We start from the raw sequence: 26,094 nt of genomic DNA, 5'->3' as shown, positions 1-26,094 counted from the left end.
GATAATAAATTCATCTTTTTAAGCCAGAAACAATAGAAAATGTATATAGGTATTGAAAAATTCTATAACCTGGAATTACACATCCCTATCTGTTCTTTCCTAACCCTTCACATTCCACAACTCCAAAATATAGGTGACCATCACAGCAGCAAAAGCCCTGAACCTCATATCAGAAAATCAGCATTTGAAACATGTATCTACCACTTACTATGTGTATTAATTTAGACGAGTGCATTTCTTCATTTAATTGACAAACAGTTGAGACTCTCCTATGTAAAAGGCATATGCTATGTGTTGGGACAGAAAATCAAATCAGGTATAGCTGCTATCTTTAACTGGCTTTAATGTTGGAGACAGGGCAGGAAATCAAGACATAGAACAGTGTGAAATGATCTAGATATTGATATTCAGAATAGTGATATGAAAGCCTAGAAGAGGGGTGTTTCAACCCAAGTCTTCTGATTTCAATATTTTTTTCATGTAAAACTATAGTCTTCACAATGAAGTGGACTTAATATTTATTGAGGTCAGTCAGAGCTACCAGGTGTTTAGGTGGTCAGTTAGTACAATAAGTAATGTTCAAGCTTTTATTCACTAACTGAAATAGTTTAAGCGAGTGGTCAAAAAAGAATAGAATGATTGCCAACTTCTCCCTTCCCCGAAGATTGGCATCAGTGAGGATCAGGTGATGTCATGGGCAGACAAGGGAAAGTGTCTTGGTGTTGAGGAACTCTGAATAAAAGGCTCTGGACATTTATGGACCAGAAAACTCTGGGGAGGGGAAAGGTTAGGAGTGGGAAAGTAGTGAGTCAACATAGTCAGAGCCCCCAGATAAAAACGTCTAGGTGCAAAGGCTTGAAAAGTACTTCAGCAGGGTCCTCTCCCCTGTTCCCCAAAAATAGATCTTCATATGGAGGTGCCTAGACTAATACAGATATGTATTCGAGCATGGCTGGCACTGGGTGGGAATCCTTGAATACAACTCCCATAAAAGACTGTAATGCATTGGCTGTGCATCAAGTCTGGTGTGAGGACAGCAGCTCCCCTATGAGGTCTGCAAGGCATAGCCTTTGTAATTGTCAATGGTTAGGCCTTAAGGATCAAACACATGATTCTAACCTGATAGGTCCTCTATGTATAGACTGGTGCAGTACAAAAGAATTTTAATGTGAGTTACTTACATAATCTTAAATTTTATACTAGCCACATTAAAAAAGTAAGAACAGATAAAACCAATTTAATAATATAAGTTTATCTAAACCAATGTAGACAAAATATGTCCAAGTATATTCAATATTAAAAATTATTTTTTAATTATTAAAAATTATTAATGGGATATATTAAATTCTTTTTTTCCATGTTAAGTTTTCAAAATCTGGTGTGTATACACACTTGTATAGCATCTCCATTGGGTCTAGCCACACTTCAAGTATTTAATAATCACAGGTGGCCACTGGCTATTATACTGGACAATGTAGATATATGTCCTTCTCTAAGCATTTGGGGAAAGGCACAAAGGTGTAGTCCAAACCTATTCAATCCTGGTTTTCAGTTTTTGTTCCCCAGTTATTAGTCTTGTGGCCATAGGCAAAATTCTTACTTCCTTGAGTTACTATATTTAAAGTATCTAGTAAAGACTGTGATACATACTTGGGACTCAAAATGCATCATTTCCCTTTACCTCAAAGTTCCTTTCTTTACAAAAATTATCTCAATTGAAGAGGATCCTTGTGGGGTTTTAATGAGATAAAACGTATTAACTATTTTGGTGGGTGTGCAGAAAAGAGTTAACATAACATATCTGAAACTTGGGAGCTCCCACCATGGACCTCCCACCAGAGACTGTGATTTGGTGTAATATGCTCAAAACTAGTCAGGTTTGAAGCTAAGAAGAAAATCAAGTGCTTTTCTCAGGACCCTGGTACTCGTTTCATGACAGAGTATTAAAACAGCTGAAGTTAAATGTTTGCGATGAATTTACATGTAAAAATCTCATAAATGTAGAAGCAACAAATGGCACTCTGCTAGATATGGAGAAATGCCCTCAAAAAATTGTTGACATTTTCATGGCAGACATTTGTTGTTGGGAACTCCATAAAACTAGAGCAAAGCATCCTAGTCTCCCTTTCATCCAGATAGGACCATATAACTAATTCGTAATGGAACATGAATGGGAGTGATGTGTTCCTGCCAGGTTCAATTTTCTAAGAAGTAGATGTCCTTCTCCGCTGCCTCCTGCCTTGTCAGCTGGGTGGAGCAGAAGTTTCCAAGATCACAGTGGATGGCAAAACCAAAAAACAGAAAGAGCCCATGCTTTGAACCCTGTCACAGGACAACCAGCTGACCCAAAACATCCACATTGGGCTGTTGTAGGAATAAGACATACACATTCATTGTTTGAAGATTCTAAAATCGTAAGGCTATTTATATACAGGAGTTGTTACTCTAAACACAAGAAAATTTCAGGATATAGAAACATAACTGTACTTAAAAACTCCCTCTATTTGATCTCAACATTCAAACACACCTTGACAAAGTTTTAGCTCCAGAAGATCCTATTACCTGTGGAGACGTTAGTACCTTGACAAGATGATAATGAGGGCACTCTTTATGATGATCATTCTTTTTAAAGAGTTAAAAGAAGATTGGAACTGCTTTTAAAGAATCCCAGGCCAAAGAGGAATATACAAAATTTAACCTAAATAAACATTTAAGGATGTTTTACAATATACTCACTTCTGACTCTTAGACAGTACCCACCTCTCACCTACGACTAGGATAACACTATCCCTAAAGCCTCACACTCACTCATACTCTCCAAGAATTATCTCTCATGTTCTCTTGGTGTTCTGATCTCAACATCTTGATTCCTTAATTACCTCCTCCTTTACCAAAATGCTGCTGCAGTCAGAAGAAGTGTGAACCCCATGAACATTACAACTTCAAAAGGATACACGTTAGATAGAATATACAATGCTATAGTAGATTTTTATACACACAATGAATTATATATCAGTTGCCAATTTGACACATAGTCATTCTTCAGTATCCAGGGGGGATTTGTTCCAGGACCCCCGCAGATACCAAAATCTGTTGGTGTTCAAGTCCCTTATATAAAATGATGTATAATAACTTTATATTTAATTTCCTCAACAGGAATTTTAGTCATTTCTATGACTTTCCTGAAGAGTTTGAAAAACAAAATATCTCTATCTGCAGATGCCACAAAATATAATGTATAATATTATACATTAGAAGTTTCAATATATTCTTAGTCTTTCCCAGTAACAAGGGAATGTTATTTGCCTTTAGGTATCTGCTAATTAGTGGTACAGCATTATTTACTAAAGGGACTACTGTGAGTTGAAATCAATGTATCAACTCATTGAATTACTAATAAGATAGAGTAAAAGGTTATTTTTTTTTTTTGAAAGCATATGGTTTAAATTTTGTATCAGCAACTAAATAGGCTAATACGAAATGATATATGATACATACATTTCTTACCTGGAAAATTTCTACTAGGTAAAATTACTTTTAGCAGTTGGAATTTTATTTTAATACTTATTAATGATGTTTTAGAGAAATCACTAAATGATAAAAAAAATTTGCTCTTTCGAACAGACAAATTGGGCAATACTCAGACTGGATTGACTTTTATTTTGTGAATATGTGAATCTATAAAAGTTTCAGAATGACACACACCAGAATAATGTGAAATTTATCTACAGCAGAGTTGATATTGTGCCAGATTCTTCAAGATCCTCCCTTTTTTCCCCAAATTTATTCTAATCTCTGAAAAGCATGCAAAATGGAATAAATAACCATTAAATAAAATGTTTCTTTTCTCTATTTGAAACAAAGAAAATATGACAGCTCTTGGAAAATGTAGTTTGTTTACATTTACTCTTCATTTTTATAATAAAATGAGAAAGATAATACATGCTTTACAGTAGCAATAATTATGTAGTCAGAGATTTGACTTTCCAGGATAATTTCTATGTTGAACAGTCCAAGAATTTTCAATTTTAAAAACAATATATTAAGAGTTTTTCTGGAATTTATAAGAAATATGCAGTCTAAGTTTCTAAATAAACTCAAACCACCCTACTGTGATTTATATTGCTCTGAATGATACATTTGAATTTTTTTTTGGTTTTAATGTAGAACCAACCTTCCAGAAGTTTTATAATAAACTCATTGTATTTCTAGTCCTTCCACTTTCTTTTAAATTATTATTATAATCCTTATTCAAACTCTGTTTGTCTCTTTGTGTAACAAAATCAAATTCTGAATTCCAAAATGAGCACCTGTCAGGTCAGGCAGAATAATTTTTGTGTTGCTTTCCCATTTTTGATCTTTGTTACAGGAGTGAATCCAGAAATACTTAGTGAAACACTGTACCATGTGTACCTCAGGGCCGTTTTCATGAAGTACTATATGAGGATAACCAATTCATCATTTAGCATATTGTCACGCAAAATGACTCCAGATTAACTGTGGAGTGGGGAGGAAATCTAGTTTAATATTAAACCATTGCATAAATACAAATTTAATTTTCTGTTTATCCTTTTAAAAATGTTCAATTAACTAAAAAATTAACCTTAAATGTAATAATTAACCTTGGCCTGATTGTACTATGAAATATCGTATTCTACTTTGTACAGTTGAAGCATTTATGCTAGACTTGGTTTCTAAAAACTGGCCACCTCACCCACATGATTCTACCTTCCTTTCCTAATTTTCTTGTTTTTATATATACTAAATTTATACTTCAAGCAAAAACACTTAACAAGATTTTTTTAAAATTTTTCTGCACTAAAGTGTGATTGAATTTAATTCTGTTACCCTCAAGTGTCATGCAGCCACTTGAGGATGAAAATATCAAGTTTTTAGCTCAATCTTTCCCTGAAATGCTGCTCTAGGAGTAATTTTTTCCACCTGTTTAGAAAATGCAAGTGAGATGAGTTTGACTTCTCAGTCTTTTATTTCTGTTCCAGTTTTGCCTCACCCCATTTAATATACCTTTTATACTCTTATTTCTAATGGACCTTAATGCCCTTAATACCCTAGAATCTGATGTTTTATTTTCCTGCATTTAGAGAACTGCAATATTTTAATTATACCTTATTTCTTCACTGTATCTACATCTATATTTTAATTCAAAACTATACTAAGGACCACTCTATGCCAAGGTCATCACATACTCTTATATGCCATATTTCCTTCTATAGTAAGTTCAAATACAAATAGGACCAATAGTCATTGCAGGATCAAGCCCCATAATATTGCTGCTCTCTTGCTCTCTGTGTATCCCCAGCCCGAACTGGCCCTGCCCCACCCTTACCTTATGCACATTATTGTCTCCCCCTCCTAAGCTGAAAATTTAATCAGTAAATACCTGTGTGATCGGCCCAACACCCACTAACGATTGTTCTAGCCCTCGGACCAGACCAGAACGGTTCCAGCTTTGGAACCGGAAACAGGAAACAGTGGCCCTCTCAGTAGATGCTAACCCAAAGAGCTGGGGAGGGACATGTTCCAGCTGTCCCCTGGCAACCAAGGAGCACTTCTGACGTTATGACCCCTTTATCTGATGGCCTCCTCCTCCCTGCAAAGATTGCTGCTGTGTCCTGCCTGCCACTGGCCTTACACATTGGGGTGTCACTCAAGGACATTTGCCTCTGACTTGTAAGATTCCCTGTCCAATAAATTGCTGATGTCTCTGTCGTTGACTCTGTGTTCTTTCTTCAGTCTCATGGCTGGGCAGTTGCAAGGATTGCAGGACTGTGGGGTGCAGCCCAACAGCCATGATTATAATATTGCCCTTATTTAAAATGTTTAAATGATGCGCATAAAATTTACACCTGCCATCCTACCTGCCCCTGGGATAGATTTTCCATACTTTAAATATTAAATTATGACACTTCAGTCCTCCAGAATTCCTGATTAGTCCAGAATTCTCCAGAGAATTCCCTATGCAGATCACCACACTGTTTCTCTCTGGAGTTGGACCAGATCATAGTGAATGGTCTAAACAAGAAGTACCTCTAAATGCCTTAAACAGAGCAGGTGACTGGCACTTGTGGCTAATTGTTACAAAAGTCTGGACACACCAAGAAAATATCAAACTGAAACATCTCACTTAGAAATTATCCCTTGCTTATACCTTTCTACCATTCTTGTATGGCAAATTAAATTGTGTAAAAATTAAATATAGAGCAAACTGCTGACCATACTAATTTCATGTGAAGATCAAATATTAAAACATTTAAAAATTTTTAGATGGAATGAATGAAAGCAATAATAATAATAACACTCTAAAGCTACATTGTCTGAGGCACTTTTCACATGTGGCTATTTAAATATAAAATTTTAATTAATTAAAATCAAATAAAATTTAAAAATCAGTTCTTTGGTTGCACTAGCCATATTTCAAAGTGCTTAGTAGACACATGCATTTCCATCATCACAGAAGGTTATACTGAGCAGTGCTACTAAAGGATAAAAAATTACATTCTAATTTACATTTTAGTTTATAATGGAAAACAATTTTCTATCTTTACATGCACAGATACACCCTGGTTACAAATTTGCTCCCAAAGTTGGAAACCAGCATGAATAGAATGATCAAGGACAAAGACAATGATTAATCAAAATAAACATGTAAAAAAACCGGCTAATTTTGCACTGATAAATTTCAACTTTTATGTAATATTTGATTTAACAATGATAAATTACTGTTTCCAGAGCACCTCTGCAAAAATTCCTATCTCAAAAATTGTAAGTTGTGGATTTTCTCTTTACTTTTTAAACGCATGGAGGAAAAATAACAAATGAAATGCCAAAATCAAATTGGCATGCCCATGAACTAAAGGTTTTTCATAACTATTAAGAGAATTATAACTACTTTGTTGTGCTACAGTTCTCTGTAGAAATAGAAAGACAAAGAAACTGCACTTTTTGGTTCTATATTTCTTTTTTTAGAAATGCAAATCCACGTTTAAATCTCAAGACAATTATTTTAAATCTTAGCTGTCTTTCAGAGACTATAAATTACAGAGATTACTTTTAAAACCTACAGAAAAGAATTTATAAACCATAAGGAATAGAATAGTGCAAGGTGTCTATAAGACTTTAAAAAAGACGACACTTCATCTGAACTACTGAAACACTCTTATCATTCTCCACAATAAGGCAAAAAATAATAATCTTTTTCCTCAATAACATTACAATCGTGTGTTTGTACAACACATATTTAGTATACTATAATTTTAAGTTATTAAATGGAGTATGAGACAGTTTTGTCCTCTAAACCATATTTTCCTGAAAAATTAGTAAGTTATTAAGATACATATGTATGCATTTTTCCTATAAATAGATAATTTTCCTTTCTGCTGGTAATAAAACATTTTCAGAAATTGTAGTTTGGTTTCTTCTCTCTTTTTGTTTTTTGTTTTTGCCCTCTTATACTCTTAATTGACTAAAGATCATATTACATTACAACTGGAGTAAAACTAAATAGTACAAATAATATAAATTATAACACATCTATGAAACATAATTATCTTGTTGCAAGTTTCAAAGTATAAAATTACTCTTTAATAACGTATATTATAAATGTGTTTTTTCTAAATTAATGTGATTAATATTACTTAAAATAATGTAATGAAATTTAGCATTATTTCTAACAGTTTTAATAATTATATATACAAATAATGTTGGATATAAGTGATCAAGGGAATGAATTATAATATATAATTGAAAATCAATGTGAGTAGAGATCAATTAAATTAAATATACTTATTTCCACATGCCAGTGTCTGATAAAAATTTTGTGAGAGTTTCACAGTGTCAATTACTATGAAAGAATATACTATATTGTCATTTAGTTTGTAAATTAACCAATTTCATCACACTGAAGGATATCTTCCAGGCAACAGCATCTCTTCCACTGAAAATTTTACTTAACAGGTCTTCCTTCTTTTGTGAATATAACTATTTGCAATTTAAAAAATATCTACATGTGGCCCATTCTTAGCAATGTTCCAAGTTTAATGCATTTAAATCTATATTTGAGTTTCAAAATTTATTTTGATTTTCAAATTAAGTAACTATTAAACAGTGTTCAATCTTTTCAACACGGAAAACTTAGATTAGATATTTGTAGTTCACAAAACAAATGATGGTCACAAGTAAAAGTACAAAAGCCCTTTTTTCTTGTGCTGGATATGATGCAATAAAATGAATATTCATTCATATATAAATAACATCTGTGTGTTTTTTTTCTATGGACAATTTACACCCCAACTGTCTACTAAAGTGTTATTTATCCTCAATAAATGGGCAGGTACTTGGATTTGTGTTTTGATACTCGATACAATTTTAAGTCTTGGCAAATTTAAGCAATCTTTTTGAAAATCTGATATATATATGAGTTGTACTGTTGATTGAATAATCAAGTTTTCTAAAATATTATAATTGTCAGAAGTCACAAAGTGTCAATTATCATAGTCTTTAATCTACCTCTCATATATTTAATACTTATAGTCATGTTTTAACTAAAATATTATACTTTCAAATTTTGGAATTCTTTCAGATAATTATTAAAAAAGTGGAATAAGTTAGTCCCTCCTTTATATTAAAAATATTCCTTGTAAGATACCTAGCTTAATTAAATATGCTAATTTTACATACTTTTTTCTTATTAACATTCATTCAATTCAGTGCTGAGATGTCATATTCAATTATTGAGGATACATGCCCCTATAAAATAATAAAAGTGGTCTATCTTTTAAATTTATAAAATTATTTTGTGTAGTTTACAAAAGAGCTATAAAATATGTCTTTTTAGCATTAAATGAGTTAATTGGGGAAAACATGCATTATGTTGCTAGGTAAATATTGAAATTAATACATCTAGAAACAGATTATAACAATTTTAATCTAATAAAAGTATCAGATAAAAACAGAAGTCTGATTTTTTCCTAAAAAAAGTTTCATAGCCCAGCAAGGCTAACATTAATGGAGGACATACTATGAACTGTGTCAAATACTTCACATATGTAAACTTGCAGGAAGTCTTCTCACTCATTTTACGGAATTAAATACTGAAGCATAGAAAGGTCTAGCAACCTGTCTAAATTCACACTGAAAGTAAGTAGCAGGGCAGGGGACAGAATTCATGAAGTCTAACCCAAAAGCCACACTTGTCATTACTGTAATTCATTGCCTCTTAAGAGAGATTTTAGCCCTTTTGCAGTTGTTTTACAATCAACACAATTAATTCATCAGTTCTCTTGGGTAAAAGAAAGTTTGGGAAAAGGAATCACTCACATTGGCAAATATGACATAGGAAGTAGAGGAAAGGGAAAAGATTTAAAGTGGAAATGTGGGATTTGGAATTTCAGAATATTATATATTATATATATTTTCCATTTTCTTCTAAGAGAAATTATAAATTTTGAAGAACTCAAAATTTAGCTTCATTAAATTAGGAGGGAGCAGAGTTCTCATTACTGGTCCCCACAATTTTTTTTTCATCCAAATTGTGACCCATCTTGTTACTACAAGCAATCACTGATGCTGTAAGCCACATATTTCCTGGTGTTTGTTCTGGGAACATGGCAGGAATGTACTTCCCTGTCCCTTGGAAATAACATGGAATGAGAGCAGAAACATGTAAACTTCTTCAGGGAAGAGCCAGTGTGCAATTAGCCACCTTCCCTTCGCTCTGCTATAGTGATCATAGAAACATGTCAAGGTCAAGTCTCCATTGTCCTGGGTCCCAGAAAGACTGCAATGAACTGAGCCCACCTGACAACTCCTGTAGAACATATAGCATGGTGAGAAATAAATGTGCATTCTAATAAACCACTGATATTTAGGGTTTCTTTGTTACATCAGCCTAACTCAGCCTATGCTGAATAATACATTCTCAAAGCACCATGAGGTGTCCGGGAAATAAATATCTGTTTATGCAAAACCTTGGTCATAAAATTGTAAGGAGGATTTTATTATTAATAAATCTAAAATGAATTTTATAATGATTATTAGAGACAGTATCTTTGAATGTGTGTTCTAAAATATCAACAAATGTAGTAAATCTTATTTCTAATTAACTTTATATTTCCATTACTGAAAATGTCCATGGACACAAATCATGATATATCTCCTAGCCAAAAGATAACACTAATAGCATATCACCAAAAATTTAGAAGGAAAAAAGATGTTATTTTCCATCAGTAATGATATCCATATTTTAGATCTCTTCTCCCTAATCCTGAGTTACACTGGAGTGACCATCTCCATTGTTAGTCAAAACAGTCTCTTTATTTTAAGAATATCTATGAGTTTCCCCATTTGACTGATGTTATTTAAGCAGAAAAGACAGAGGGGAGAAGGGGATGAGTCTCCTGGAGAAAGTAAAACCAGGGTGTAGATAAAAAGTAGTATTTCAATGTATTTACTACCAAGTGGCCATTATGACATCACCAATATTTTTACCTGCTGCTACTTTTCTCAATACTGAAAAAGGTACCACGATCAAAATTTAGTTATCAGAACTAACTTTTTTCCCATCACAGCACTCACCTGCAGGGCACTAAATCTTATTAGGAGATTTTAGTTTAAAAATTAATTTACATGTTAATTGATTGACTCATTCAACATATTCTAAATAGAATTATGTTAAAAGTATAGATTAAATTTCCACACTAGCTTTAAAAATCTGCACAGATTTTGTGTGTGTGTGTGTGTGTGTGTGTGTGTGTGTGTGTGTGCGTGTGCATGTGTGTTTATACAACTTTCAGAAAATTAACTTCCTTTCTGGGAGTTGTTAACTGCCCATACGCTAAATATTTCTTGGCAACATCAGATTTTCTCATTTATATGGCAAGGTGAAATTCTTTGCTGTATTCAAAAAATTTCACTGTAATTTGAGGATCACACTGTATTTTTAATCCCTTAAAATTTCCTAGAATAAATGCAGTCATATTTTTATTGTATGTGTTTTAATATATGCTTTACAAAGATTGCATGAACCTTTTTTGGAGGAGTAATGATAATCTGTTGAGTAAATGTAATGGACTTCACCAGTTTTCAAGGAGTTAAGTTTTATAATGTTAACCAATTTAAAAACATTTCTTTTACATGAACACTTTTATAATATGTGGAAACAATCTATTGTACATAATTACAAATTACAGGAGCATGAAGAATCCTGTTTAAAGAAATTATCTTACAGTGTAAATACATTAATTCTTTGTGTAATCCTATTAAAATAATTCATATTGTTATAGAAACAGGAAGAGCCTGATTCTATAGTAAACTATTCTCGGTTACCATGTGCATGTTGGATAAAATTTCAGGACCTCAGGATTTCATTTTATATAGCAGGATGAACTAATATATTTCACATGAGCAAACATTTATTTAAAAGATTCAGGTTATTTCTTGGAAAATTGTGTCTAATATTTCTCCTTTGATTTCCATCTTCCACCTAAATAGTTAGAAATCTTAGCTTCACTATTTTATTTTTACAGTATTACTTTGATTAGTCATTATTTCACTGAATGATAGAAATATATCAGAGGATGGCCTAGAATAAATGATTCTATAGTTTCTACTTGGAAAGAATTTTTGTTGTATGAGCCTCTGAATTTGCTTTTCCTACTTTAAATTGTCTTAATCCATGAAATTCTTCATTTTGCAAATATCTACAATGTCATTCTTATTGTATTGTTTAATCATGTATGCATATTATTCCTTTTGGTTCCATTATTTTTAATTAAAACCCACCAAATTTTAATATTGATTATAAGAAGAATGGTTTTACAGACTTGTCCTCTTTCTTCTTTCTCTTGCATCTCAGGCTCTTCTCTACCCTTTGTTTGCCTTCTTTCTGCTGGAATGTTCATTTTAGGAGCACAAATGAGAATAGTAAATTATAGAAATACAATGGCTATAAAAAAGTACTTTTTAATCCCTTAATTCCTTTTGAAAATCAACTAAAATGGCATAATATAAATGCTAGAAAAATAAGTTAAAACCCTAAAAACAATCAGAAAATAATAGGGTTTTTTTCCTTTATAATAAGAAAAAAAGATAAGTAACATAAAAGTAACCAACTTTGTGAATTTTAAGTTTATAACTTTCAATATATTATATAAAATTGTAAAAATTAAGGTATTAGTCTAATATATGTTTAGGTATTTATTTTACATAATTTGAGGGGAGATACACTTTTATTCCCTGTAAGAAATAAATGGCAAAGAATTGTAAATGGGCAAAAAATTATTGCATCTTTTACTGCAATGCCACTTAAAGGATTGTCCAGTGCATCCTCTAGGTATTTTCAAATTCTATGGGGGTGTGGGTCTTTGGTTGACTTTGATTGACTAGTCCATTTTACAACTCTGTGGATATAGAAATTAATTTATATAAAACCAATTGTAATACAAATTTTTTCACCTGTAGCACCGCGAATGAGTATTTTCCAGTAGAGAAAATCAACCTCCAAATATCAAATTTTCACTAGAATTTATGTTAACTCATTATTATTTTCCTCATTAAAAGATTAATTTAATAAAATGTTTGACATATGTTCACTTAATACATGTATGAGTCATGTTTTTTTTTTATAATTACAATATAAATGTAATTATAATATAAAATTTTAATAATTATAATATGGGGGGCTTCAAGATGGTGGAACAGTAAGACGTGGAGATCACCTTCCTCTCCACAAATAAATCAGAAATACATCTACATGTGGAACAACTCCTACAGAACACCAGCTGAACGCTGGCAGAAGACTTCAGACCTCCCAAAAGGCAAGAAACTCCCCACATACCTGGGTAGGGAAAAAAGAAAAAGATAAAACAGAGAAAAAAGAATAGGGATGGGACTTGCAAACGTGGGAGGGAGCTGTGAAGGAAGAAAAGTTTCCACACACTAGGACACACCTGCGTAGGCGGAGACTGCGGGTGGCAGAGGGGGGAAGCTTCGGAGCCACAGAGGAGAGCGCAGCAACAGGGGTGCGGAAGGCAAAGCAAAGAGATTCCTGCCCAGAAGTTCGGTGCCGACCAGCACTCACCAGCCTGAGAGGCTTGTCTGCTCACCCACTGGGATGGGTGGGGGCTGGTAGCTGAGGCTCCGACTTTGGAGGTTGGATCCCAGGGAGATGATGGGAGTTGGTTGCGTGAACACAGCCTGAAGGGGCTAGTGTGCCACAACTAGTCAGGAGGGAGTCCAGGAAAAATTCTGGAGCTGCAGAAGAGGCAAGAGACTTCTTGCCTCTTTGTTTCCTGGTGCACGAGGAGAGGGGATTAAGAGTGCCGCTTAAAGGAGCTCCAGAGAAGGGCGCGAGCCACAGCTATCAGCACGGACCCCGGAGACTGGCATGAGATGCTAAAGCTGCTGCTGCAGCCGCCAAGAAGCCTGTATGCAAGCACAGGTCACTACCTACACCTCCCCTCCCGGAAGCCTGTGCAGGCTGCCACTGCCAAGTCTAGTGATCCAGGGACAACTTCCCCGGGAGAACACATGACATGCCTCAGGCTGTTGCAAGGTCACACTGGCCTCTGCCACAGACTTGCCCCTCATTCCATACCTTGCCATCCCTCAGGCCTGAGTGAGCCAGAGCCCCTGAAGCAGCTGCTTCTTTAACCCCGTCCTGTCTGAGGGAAGAGAAGACGCCCTCAGGCAACCTACACGTAGAGGTGGATCCAAATCCAAAACTGAATTGCAGGAGCTGTGCGAACAAAGAAGAGAAAGGGAAATTTCTCCCAGCAGCCTCAGGAGCAGCAGAATAAATCTCCACAATCAATTTGATGTACGCTGCATCTGTGAAATACTTGAATAGACAAAGGATCAGCCCAAATTGAGGAGGTGAACTTTGGGAGCAATGATTTTATATATATATATATATATATATATATATATATATATATATATATATATATAATTTCCCTTTTTCTCTTTTTGTGAGTGTGTATGGGTAAGCTTCTGTGTGTAATTTTGTCTGTATAGCTTTGCGTTTACCATTTGCCCTAGGGTTCTGTCTGTTTTTTTTTTTTGTTTTGTTTTTTGCTGTTGTTTGTTCTTTTAGTATACTTTTTGGCACTTGTTATCATTGGTCAAAATGTTTTTTGGTTTAGTTGCTCTCTTTTTTTTATTACTTAAAAAATTATTTTTTTATTTTAATAAATTTATTTTACTTTTTATTTTATTTTATTTTATTCTATTCTACATTTCTTTCTTTTTATTTCCCCTTTTATTCTGAGCTGTATGGATGACAGGCTCTTGGTGCACCAGTCAGGCATCAGGGCTGTGCCTCTGAGGTGGGAGAGCCAAGTTCAGGACACTGATCCACAAGAGACTTCCCAGCTCCACATAATATCAAGTGGTGAAAATCTCCCAGAGATTTCACTCTCAATGCCAAGACCCAGCTTCACTCAATGACCAGCAAGCTACAGTGCTGGACACCCTATGCCAAACAACTAGCAGGACAGGAACACAACCCCACCCATTAGCAGAGACACTGCCTAAAATCATAATAAGTCCATAGACACCCCAAAACACAGCACCAGACATGGACCTGCCCACCAGAAAGATAAGATCCAGCCACAACACCAGAACACAGGCACTAGTCGCCTCCAACAGGAAGTCTACACAACGCACTGAACCAATCTTACCCACTGGGGACAGATGCCAAAAACTATGGGAACTATGAACCTGCAACCTGTGAAAAGGAGACCCGAAACACAGTAAGTTAAGCAAAATGAGAAGACAGAGAAACAAAGAGCAGATGAAGGAGGAAGACAAAAACCCACCAGACCTAACAAATTAACAGGAAATAGGCAGTCTACCTGAAAAAGAATTCAGAATAATGATAGTAAAGATGATCCAAAATCTTGGAAATAGAATGGAGAAAATACAAGTAATGTATAACAAGAACCTAGAAGAACTAAAGAACAAACAAACAGTGATGAAAAACATAATAAACTAAATTAAAAATTCTCTAGAAGGGATCAATAGCAGAATAACTGAGGCAGAAAAACGGATAAGTGACCTGGAAGATAAAATAGTGGAAATAACTACTGCAGAGCAGTATAAAGAAAAAAGAATGAAAAGAATTGAGGACAGTCTCAGAGACCTCTGGGACAACATTAAATGCACCAATATTCGAATTATAGGGTTTCCAGAAGAAGAAGAGAAAAAGGAAGGGACTGAGAAAATATTTGAAGAGATTAGAGTTGAAAACTTCCCTAATATGGGAAAGGAAATAGTTAATCAAATGCAGGAAGCAGAGAGTACAGGATAAATCCAAGGAGATAAACCCAAGGAGAAACACACCAAGACACATATTAATCAACCAATCAAAAATTAAATACAGAGGAAAAATATTAAAAGCAGCAAGGGAAAAACAACAAATAACACACAAGGGAATCCCCATAAGGTTAACAGCTGATCTTTCAGCAGAAACTCTGCAAACCAGAAGGTACTGGCAGGACATATTTAAAATGAAGGAGAACAAACAACAACCAAGATTACTCTACCCAGCAAGGATCTCATTCAGATTTGATGGTGAAATTAAAAGCTTTACAGACAAGCAAAAGCTAAGAGAATTCAGCACCACCAAACTAGTTTTATAACAAATGCTAATGGAACTTCTCTAGACGGAAAACACAAGAGAAGGAAAAGACCTACAATAACAAATCCAAAACAATTAAGAAAATGGTAATAGGAAGATACATAATGGCAACTACCTTAAATGTAAATGGATTAAATGCTCCAACGAAGAGACATAGACTGGATGAATGGATACAAAAACAAGACCCATATTTATTCTGTCTACAAGAGACAGACTTCAGACCTAGGGAAACATACATACTGAAAGTGAGGGGATGAAAGAAGATATTCCATGCACATGGAAATCAAAAGAAAGCTGGAGTAGCAATTCTCATATCAGACAAAATAGACTTTAAAACAAAGACTATTATAAGAGACAAAGAGGGACACTACATAATGATCAAGGGATTCATCCAAGAAGAAATAAGAATTGTAAATATTTATGCACCCAACATAGGAGCATCTCAATATATAAGAGAGATACTAACAGCCATAAAACGGAAAATCGACAGTAACACAATCATAGTAGGGGTCTTTAACACCCCACTTTCACCAATGGACAGATCATCCAAATGAAAATAAATAAGGAAACACAAACTTTAAATGATACATTAAACAAGATGGACTTAATTGATATTTATAGGACGTTCCATCCAAAAAACACAGAATACACTTTCTTCTCAAGTGTTAATGAAACATTCTCCAGGATAGATCATATCTTGGGTCACAAATCAAGCCTTGGTAAATTTAAGAAACTTGAAATTGCATCAAGTATCTTTTCCAACCATAACGCTGAGAGACTAGATATCAATTACAGGAAAATATCTGTAAAAAATACAAACACATGGAGGATAAATAATACACTATTTAATAATCAAGAGATCACTAAAGAAATCAAAGAGGAAATCAAAAAATACCTAGAAAAAAATGACAATGAAAACACAATGACCCCAAACCCCAGGGACACAGCAAAAGCAGTTCTAAGAAGGAAGTTGATAGCAATACAATCCTACCTTAAGAAATAAAAAACATCTCAAATAAACAACCTAACCTTACACCTAAAACAATTAGAGAAAGAAGAACAAAAATACCCCAAAGTTAGCAGAGAGAAAGAAATCATAAAGATCAGATCAGAAGTAAGTGAAAAAGAAATGAGGGCAATGATAGCAAAGATCAACAAAACTAAAAGCTGGTTCTTTGAGAAGATAAACAAAATTGATAAACCACTAGCCAGACTCACCAAGAAAAAAAGGGAGAAGACTCAAATCAATAGAATTAGAAATGAAAGAGGAGAAGTAACAGCTGGCACTGCAGAAATACAAAGGATCATGAGAGATTACTATAGGCAACTCTATGCTAAAAAAAAATGGGCAACATGGAAGAAATGAACAAATTCTTAGAAATGTACAACCTTCTGAGACTGAGCTGGGAAGAAATAGAAAATATGAAGACAAATCATAAGCAATAAAACTGAAACTTTGACTAAAACTCTCCTAACAAACAAAAGCTCACGATCAGATGGATTCACAGGTGAATTCTAGCAAACATTTAGAGAAGAGCTAAAACTATCCTTCTCAAACTTTTCCAAAATATAGCAGAGGGAGGAACACTCCCAAATGCATTCTACAAGACCACAATCATTCTGATACCAAAACCAGACAGATGTCAAAAAGAAAGAAAACTACAGGACAATATCACTGATGAACACAGATGAAAAAATCCTCAACAAAATACTAGCAAACAGAATCCAAAAGCACATTAAAAGCATCATACACCATGATCAAGTGGGGTTTATCCCAGGAATCTAAGGATTCTTCAATATACCTAAATCAATCAATGTGATACACCATATTAACAAATTGAAGGACAAAAACCATATGATCATCTCAAGAGATGCAGAGAAGCTTTCAACAAAATTCAACACCCATATATGATAAAAACCCTGCAGAAAGTAGGCATAGAAGGAACTTTCCTCAACCTAATAAAGGCCATATATGAAGAACCCAGAGCAAACATCATCCTCAATGCTGAAAAACTAAAACCATTTCTACTAAGATCAGGAACAAGACAAGGTTGCCCGCTCTCACCACTATTATTCAACATTGTTTGGGAAGTTTTAATCACAGAAATCAGAGAAGAAAAAGAAATAAAAAGAATCCAAATCAGAAAAGAAGTAAAACTGTCACTGTTTGAAGATGACATGATACTATACATAGAGAATTCTAAAGATGCTACCAGACAACTACTAGAGCTAATCAATGAATTCAGTAAAGTAGCAGGATACAAAATTAATGAACAGAAATCTCTTGCATTCCAATGATCAAATATCTGAAAGTGAAATTAAGAAAACACTGCCATTTACCATTACAACAAAAAGAATACAATATCTAGGAATAAACCTACCTAAGGAGACAAAAGACCTGTATGCAGAAAATTATGACACTGATGAAAGAAATTAAAGATGATACAAATAGATGGAGAGATATACCATGTTCTTGGATTGGAAGAATAAACATTGTGAAAATAACCATATTACCCAAAACAATCTACAGATTCAATGCAATCTGGCATTATCACTGGCGTATTTCACTGAACTATAGCAAAAAATTTCACAATTTGTATGTAAACACAAAGATCCCGAATAGCTAAAGCAATCTTGAGAAAGAAAAACAGAGTTGGGAAATCAAGCTCCCTGACTTCAGACTATAATACAAAACTACAGTAATCAAGACAGTATGGTATTGACACAAAAACAGAAATATAGACCAATGAAACAGGATAGAAAGCCCAGAGATAAACCCATGCATAATGGTAACCTTATCTTTGATAAAAGAGGCAAGAATATACAATAAAGATATGACAGCCTATTCAATAAGTGGTGCTTGGAAAACAGGACAGCTACAGGTAAAAGAATGAAATTAGGACACTCCTTAACAGCATACACAGAAATAAACTCAAAATGGATTGAAGACCTAAATGTAAGGCCAGACAATATGCAACTCTTAGAGGAAAACATAGGCAGAAAACTCTATGACATAAATCACCACAAGATCCTTTTTGACTCACCTCCTAGAGAAATGGAAATGAAAACAAAAATAAACAATGGGATCTAATGAAACTTAAAAGGTTTTGCACAGCAAAGGAAACCATAAACAGGACGAAAACACAACTCTCAGAATGAGAGAAAATATTTGCAAATGAAGCAACTGATAAAGGATTAGTCTCCAAAATTTACAAGCAGTTCATGAAGCTCAATATCAAGAAAACAAACAACCCAATCCAATAATGGGCAGAAGACCTAAATAGACACTTCTCCAAAGAAGGTATACAGATTGCCAACAAACACATGAAAGAATGCTCAATATCATTAATCATTAGAGAAATGCAAATCAAAAATACAATGAGATGTCATCTCACACCGGTCAGAATGGCCATCATCAAAAAATCTACAAACAATAAAAGCTGGAGAGAGTTTGGAGAAGAGGGAACCCTCTTGCACTGTTGGTGAGAATGTAATTTGATACAGCCACTATGGAAAACTGTATGGAGGTTCCTTAAAAAACTAAAAATAGAACTACCATACGACCCAGCAATCCCATTCCTGGACATATACCCTGAGAAAACCATAATTCAAAAAGAGTCATGTACCAAAATGTTCATTGCAGCTCTATTTACAATAGCCAGGAGATGGAAGCAACCTAAGTGTCCATCAACAGATGAATGGATAAAGAAGATGTGGCACATATATACAATGGAATATTACTCAGCCATAAAAGGAAAAGAAATTGAGTTTTTTTTAGTGAGGTGGATGGACATAGAGTCTGTCATACAGAGTGAAGTAAGTCAGAAAGAGAAAAACAAATACCATATGCTAACACACACACACACACACACACACACACACACACACATATATATGGAATCTAAAAGAAAAAAAATGGTCATGAAGAACCTAGAGGTAAGACCGGAATAAAGACACAGACCTACTAGAGAATGGACTTGAGGATACGGGGAGGGGGAAGGGTGAGCTGGGACAAAGTGAGAGAGTGGCATGGACATGTGTACACTACCAAACGTAAAATAGATAGCTAGTGGGAAGCAGCTGCATAGCACAGGGAGATGAGCTCAGTGCTTTTTGACCACCTAGAGGGGTGGGATAAGGAGGGTGGGAGGGAGGGAGATGCAAGAGGCAAGAGATATGGGGACATATGTATATGTATTACTGATTTACTTTGTTATAAAGCAGAAACTAACACACCATTGTAAAGCAATTACACTCCAATAAAGATGGTAAAAAAATAATTATAATATAACATTTCTAACTGGTGAAGCTATCTATAAAGGATACTATGTTCCTTTAAACAAAAAAAGAGAACATGAAATAGATTTTTTTATTTTTTTCTATATACGAGTATTTGACATCTAAATTTCCTCTATTGCTGAAAAACCTTCTAGAGCAGTGTCTGATTTTATATGTACTGTGAGAAAGTTCACTTCAAAACACGGAAACCCAAACACTGCTCTATCTTAAATTGAGTGAGTGGCTCTCTAAGCCACTCCCCATCGAGGACTCCCTGAGGGGCTTCCTAAGAAGTTTTGGGGGGTTTTTTTAAAGTCACTGTAGACACTAAGCCCAGAGTAATTAAAGTGGAAAGATCATATCTTTGTAATTCTTGAGGCTCTCTAAATTTGAAAGACTATACAGAATTGAAGAATAACAGTGTGGTTGGTCGATCTATGAATTTTCTTCAAAGATTGTGTTATCTCATTTGAAATATTTATCATATGGTAAAATAAGTACCTCTAATATTTCTCCCTCATATTTTAAACAAATATGTAGTTGGGATACAACATCAAATTTGTTTCCAGAGGTTGATGATCTTCAAATTATCATACCATAAATCTTATTTTATCTTCAAGAACTTTTTGAGAATTGTTAAAAATATTAAACTCTCTTGACAGTAATATAATACTTTACAGCTGTGCTTTCACTTAGAAAGAGTAATCAAAGATTGCACTTTGTCACTTCAATCAACACATTTCTTTCACTGTGATGTGTAGGCATCATTGAAAGTTTTTGCAAATAAAGCCGTCTTGTGTTTTTGGTGACATATTGAAAGCTTTGAATATGATCAAGAGGACTAAAAACTGACTCAAATAAATTACACATAAAACTTAAAAAGAATGTTAAATTAGGAGGCGCGATCTAAAATTAGAAAACTAGTCATAAGTATAAGTTTATGGAAAACATAGAGAATCCAAAAATCAAATTAGATAGTTGCCTGTATATATTGCGCTAAGTAGAGAGGAAACATGCTAATCCAGATATTAGCATTTAAAAGAAAGGCATTTTCTTGAGAATTGGAACATTTCATCTAAATAGGTGAAGTAATGGAAACTTAGAGTAGATTTAGAATCAAAGGCTGAGTATAAGTAACCTTTAGTATAATGGGCTTACACACATCTCTTTCTATATGTATTGCTGGCATTTTTTACTTGTATATAAATTTTCATTTGATCGTGCCTTTCATTCTGATGTGTGCTATTAATACTTACAAAAGATCTTATCTAAGCAAGGTTTAGGCAATTTCAGTTTAACTCTATCACATCTTCAGAAATGTAAAGAGAACATACCAGCATACAAACAGACAGCATTTTTTGTAAGGCACGTTATCATTTTTCACTAAACATAAAAAATGTTGCATTTTCTTCATCATGCACAAAGGCAACATTACAAAAGTGCATGAAATAACTCCAAATGTTCATATAATTTTTTTCTGCCCAGGTGCAGAAGTATCCATTCTCCTTAGAAGTTCTGATTGGCTTTAAAAAAGTGGAGGAAAAAATAAAACCTCAGGACAACAAATTACTTGGAGAGAGAATTTCACACGTATTGTTAGGACAGAGAAATAAACTGAAGACTCATTTTGGGTAACACTAAAAGAAAAGTCACAACTCTCAATTCTAGATATTTTATTTATCTCTGAAGAATAAATTCTTACTTTAACTTCTTTGAAGGTTCAATTTAAAATGTGTCTGACTGTAAAGTATTTATGTAACCCCTCCCACTGCCCCTTTAAAATGTTTATAATGAATAGATAAAGTTAGAGCATGAATTTACACAAATAATAAGAAAAGTCAACACAAGACATTTCCCAGTTTATAGCCTTCCAATGACTTCCCACTGTACATAGAATAAATCCCAGCTTCAAATAGGCTGACAATGTCATTTAAAGTCTTCTCCCCATTCCATTCTTGAGCCTCATCTCATGAAACTCTCTCCTTCATCTACCAGTCTATAAACTCTTTCTCATCCCCAGCCCTTTTCACCTCCTCCTAAAAACCTGACTTCCTATTCCTTTACATGTTTTACTCTTTTTTTCTTTTCTTTTCTTTCTCTTTTTCTTTTTTTTTCCATTTTGAGTCTCAGTCAACTTCTCAAGAGGTATTCAATACCACTCTGTTTTAATTAGGTATACTTGGTACTGTATTCTGTTTCTGTATTTAAAGACATTTATTCTGATTTACTGTGGAGTTATATGCTTGTGTAGTTTTTCAAATGGTGCAGACCTTTGTGAAAATAAGGCCATGAGTTTTTTTTAGACCTCAAATCAATGTTAGCTAGCACAGCATTTATTATTTTTTTTTTAAATCATATTCACTGACAATATTTTGTAGTTAGGAAATTTCCTATAATAATCCTGATTTCTGACTTCACTCAAACCCCAGAAAATCTCACACCACTGAACTGGCATCTCTCACAGAGTAGCAGCTGTATCTATGAAGGAGCAGTTTCCAATGCATAATAGATCCTCCACTCTTTCTTTTATCTCTGAAATTGTTGACTTTTCACTCTTCTGAATAAGTACTTCCATTTCTCACTTTGGTTTGTCCATTTATTGTTTGTGTCACCATGATCACTGTCTTTTTCACCATTGGAACATTACACCTTATTCAATGGCTTGCATGCATATAGTGGATTGCATGCATTATATAAATACATGTTCAGTGAATCAATGAATGATGAAATTAATATGCCAGAATCTAAGAATAACTTTCACTAAATTCTGGACTGATAAAACTAGAATAAAACATTCATGATTAAAGTGTGCTATGCTAATAAAAATGAATCAAACTTTCCCTTCTGAAGCTATTTAGAATGATTACTGAACCCTTTAGCAGCTATACTTTTCCTCTTCCAGCTTTTATTTTTCCTAACTGCAACCAAAATCATTGCCTATCCATTCTTTTAGCTTACAGTCCTTGCGTTTTTTGGGTTTTTTGTTTGTTTGTTTTTAGATAAATGGGATTTCTTTATCCTGCTTCCATCTTTACTCCTAGCAGCAATTTTCTTCCTTTATCCTGAGCCTGAAAGTTGCAAAAACAAATGTACACAAGGGAAAGTGGCCACATTGTTAGAGGGGTAAATTACATAGGATTTTTATTTTCTTATATGCTCTACATTTTCAGATTTTCTGTTTAAGAAAAAAGTAGATTGAGTTCAACATTAGTCAAAGCCTGTGAAACATGTAGAGTTGGTCAGAAATTTTCCACCTAAATTACCGTACACTGTAGTACAGAATAAGAAGTTGCCCACACAAAAATGGTACCAAGATCAACCCACAGGAGCTGTCCTTTGATGAAACCAATTCAGACTGGAGATTTTTCTCTTCATTTAAAGATGATAAGATAGAAAAAAATAAAATATTTCATCCATGCAACAAATATTTTATTAGCATCTACTAAGTACCAGGCACTCTCTTTTGCATTTAGAAAGCAAAGGTGAATAAGGAATACATGTTCTTTGCTCTTATAAATCTTGAACTGCAATAAGTGCTTTATGAAAAATTACCTTATAACAAAAGATGTGAAAAACGATTCTTCAACATCATTTCAGGAAGAGAATGAATGTGGACATAATGATGAACATGATTGCAGTAGTTAAGCCAGAAAAAAAATGTTACTGATGTATTTTGCATTGTCAGTATGGTACTAGAAGACACAGATGTTTTTAATGATAATAGAAAAAACTAATAAGGAAATGTAAAGGTAATGTATTATAATGAAAACAGATAAAAGAAGAAAGATAATAATGATAATGTAACTGAATAGAGAGAAATTTAAAGACAGTAACAGACTTGGAAATATAGATATAAGGGAGCTTCGATCTGGATAATAAAATAAAGAAGAGATTCAAGATTGTGGAGATCAGTTAAGGTGTCATTTGTAGTACCTGGGCAAAAATTGATGAAGCCTAGAGAATAAAGATGGTGGGGTAGGAGGATGCAGATCTCACCTCCTCCTCCCACAAACACTTCTAAAATACATCTTTATGTGGAACAATTTTCACTGAAACTAACTGGAGACTGGCAGAAAGACTACTGTACAAACAGGATGTAAGAAAGTTGCAAGCAGAATTGGGTAGGAAAGAAAGAGAAACAATCAGGTCAGGAACTGTGGCCCTAGGAGAGGACTCAGAGAAAAGGAAGATTACAAAGGTAGAGATCCTCCCTGGGAAGTGAACCGTTTGAGCCACATATTGGACACCAAAGCCCTGTGGTCCAAAAAAGGGAAGACAGCCCTCTTACCTGGTTGGAGGCCTGGTGGAACCAACATGAAGGTTGTGGGAAGCCTGGACTTTGCCATGAGCAGTGTATGAATGCTTGCTTCCTTTTGAAGCAGGGTGGAAAGGGTGGATTGAGTCGGCATACCTGGCTGACTCATTTCCTGTAATGGCGCCATTGTGCATCCCAGTCTGAGCCAAGTGAAAGCTCCAGTTACACTTACTTCACCTCATAGCTCCACACTGGAGCAAGGGCTGCCACAACCAAGGAAAATGCCTGGCTCTGACATACTGTGGTGGCTGAAACCCTAAGTGGTATCTGAGCAGACAGAGGGCAGCCATTATTGACAATTGCACAGGCAGCCCATTGCAGGCAGAATAGATCTCTAATAGTGGTCAGAGCACCCTACTCCATGCTCTATCCTCACCAAATACCCAAACCTGCCCCTCTTGCTCGAGCACTGCTCTTCTCTGGGGCAAGAGTGCTTGTGCCTGGGAAGGGAAGAGTACACACTTAAAGAGAAATGAGCCAGCTCAGATCTGACTCTCAGGGCTTTAACTCCAGGTACTTGGGACCTGACCTCACTTCTGATAGGGTAGTGATGACCAATGAGCAGAGGGTAGCTCTACTTCACACCTGGCTCTAATTTTAACCCCTCCTTCTCCAGCCCCACTTCCTAGAAAGGTGATAGTTGATAGCACACCTGAGAAAAGATGTGACTTGTTTTCACATCAAATCCAGCTCCCAATCAAAGCCAGTGGGCACATGTAGAGGCAAGCGCCCAAATAAGGACACACCAAGACCACAATAGGTACCTGTTTCATCTAATTTCATAGGACAGAGAAGAATAAGCAAAATGAAAAGCCAGGGTAATTTGTCTCAATTAAAAGAGAAAGAGAAAATTCCTCAAGAAGCAACTAATGAAACAGAAATAAACAATTTACCAAATAAAGAGTTCATCTAACTGAATTATGAAAAATAGATGAACACAGTGAGAATTTTAACAAGGAACTAGAAAATATAAAACAGAACCAGACAGAATTGAAAAATACAATAACTGAAATGAAAAATACACTAGAAGGAATGAGCAGCAGAGTAGGTGATACAGAATGCCTAAGTGATCTGGAAGTTGGAATAATGGAAATCATCCAATCAGAACAGTAAAAGAAAAACAGAAATTAAAAAAATGAAAACAGTTGAAGGGAGCTTTGGGATAACCTGTATACCACCATTCATATTTTAGGGGTCCCTAAAGAAGAAGAGAGATGGGTGTTGAAAATGTATTTGCTGAAATTATGGCTGACAACTTCCCAAAGTTGAAGAAGGAAACAGATATCCAATTACAGGAAACACAAACAAGATGAACCCAAACAGACTTCTCCCCCAAGATACATCATAATTAAAATTGTAAAAGTTAAAGATAAAGAGAGAATTCTAAAGACATCAAGAGAAAAACAAAGAGTCATATACATGTGAACCCCCATAAGGCTATCAGCTGATTTTTCTGCAGAAACATTGCAGACCATAAGGAAGTGGGATGATATATTTAAAGTGATGAAAGAGAAACACCTGCAACTTAGGATACTTTACCCAGCAAGATTCTCATTTGGAATTGAAAGAGAGACAAGCAAAAAAGACTTCATCATTGATAAAAGACTTCATCAATACTAAACAAATACTAAAAGAAATATTAAATAGTCTTTTCTCAATGGAAAAGAAAAGGCTAAGTATTTATAGGAAAGGAAAAATCCCACTAGTAAAGGCAGATATATAGTAAAGGATGAGGATCAACCACTTAAATAAGCTAGTATGAAGATTAGAAGAGAAAAAATATTATAAAATCAATTATAGATACAATAATCAGTAAAGAATAAACACGAAAATGTAAAATATGACA

Source organism: Phocoena phocoena, chromosome 18 (assembly GCF_963924675.1).
Source record: "Phocoena phocoena chromosome 18, mPhoPho1.1, whole genome shotgun sequence".
Lineage (NCBI taxonomy): Eukaryota > Metazoa > Chordata > Mammalia > Artiodactyla > Phocoenidae > Phocoena > Phocoena phocoena.
This window is presented reverse-complemented; position numbering follows the sequence as displayed.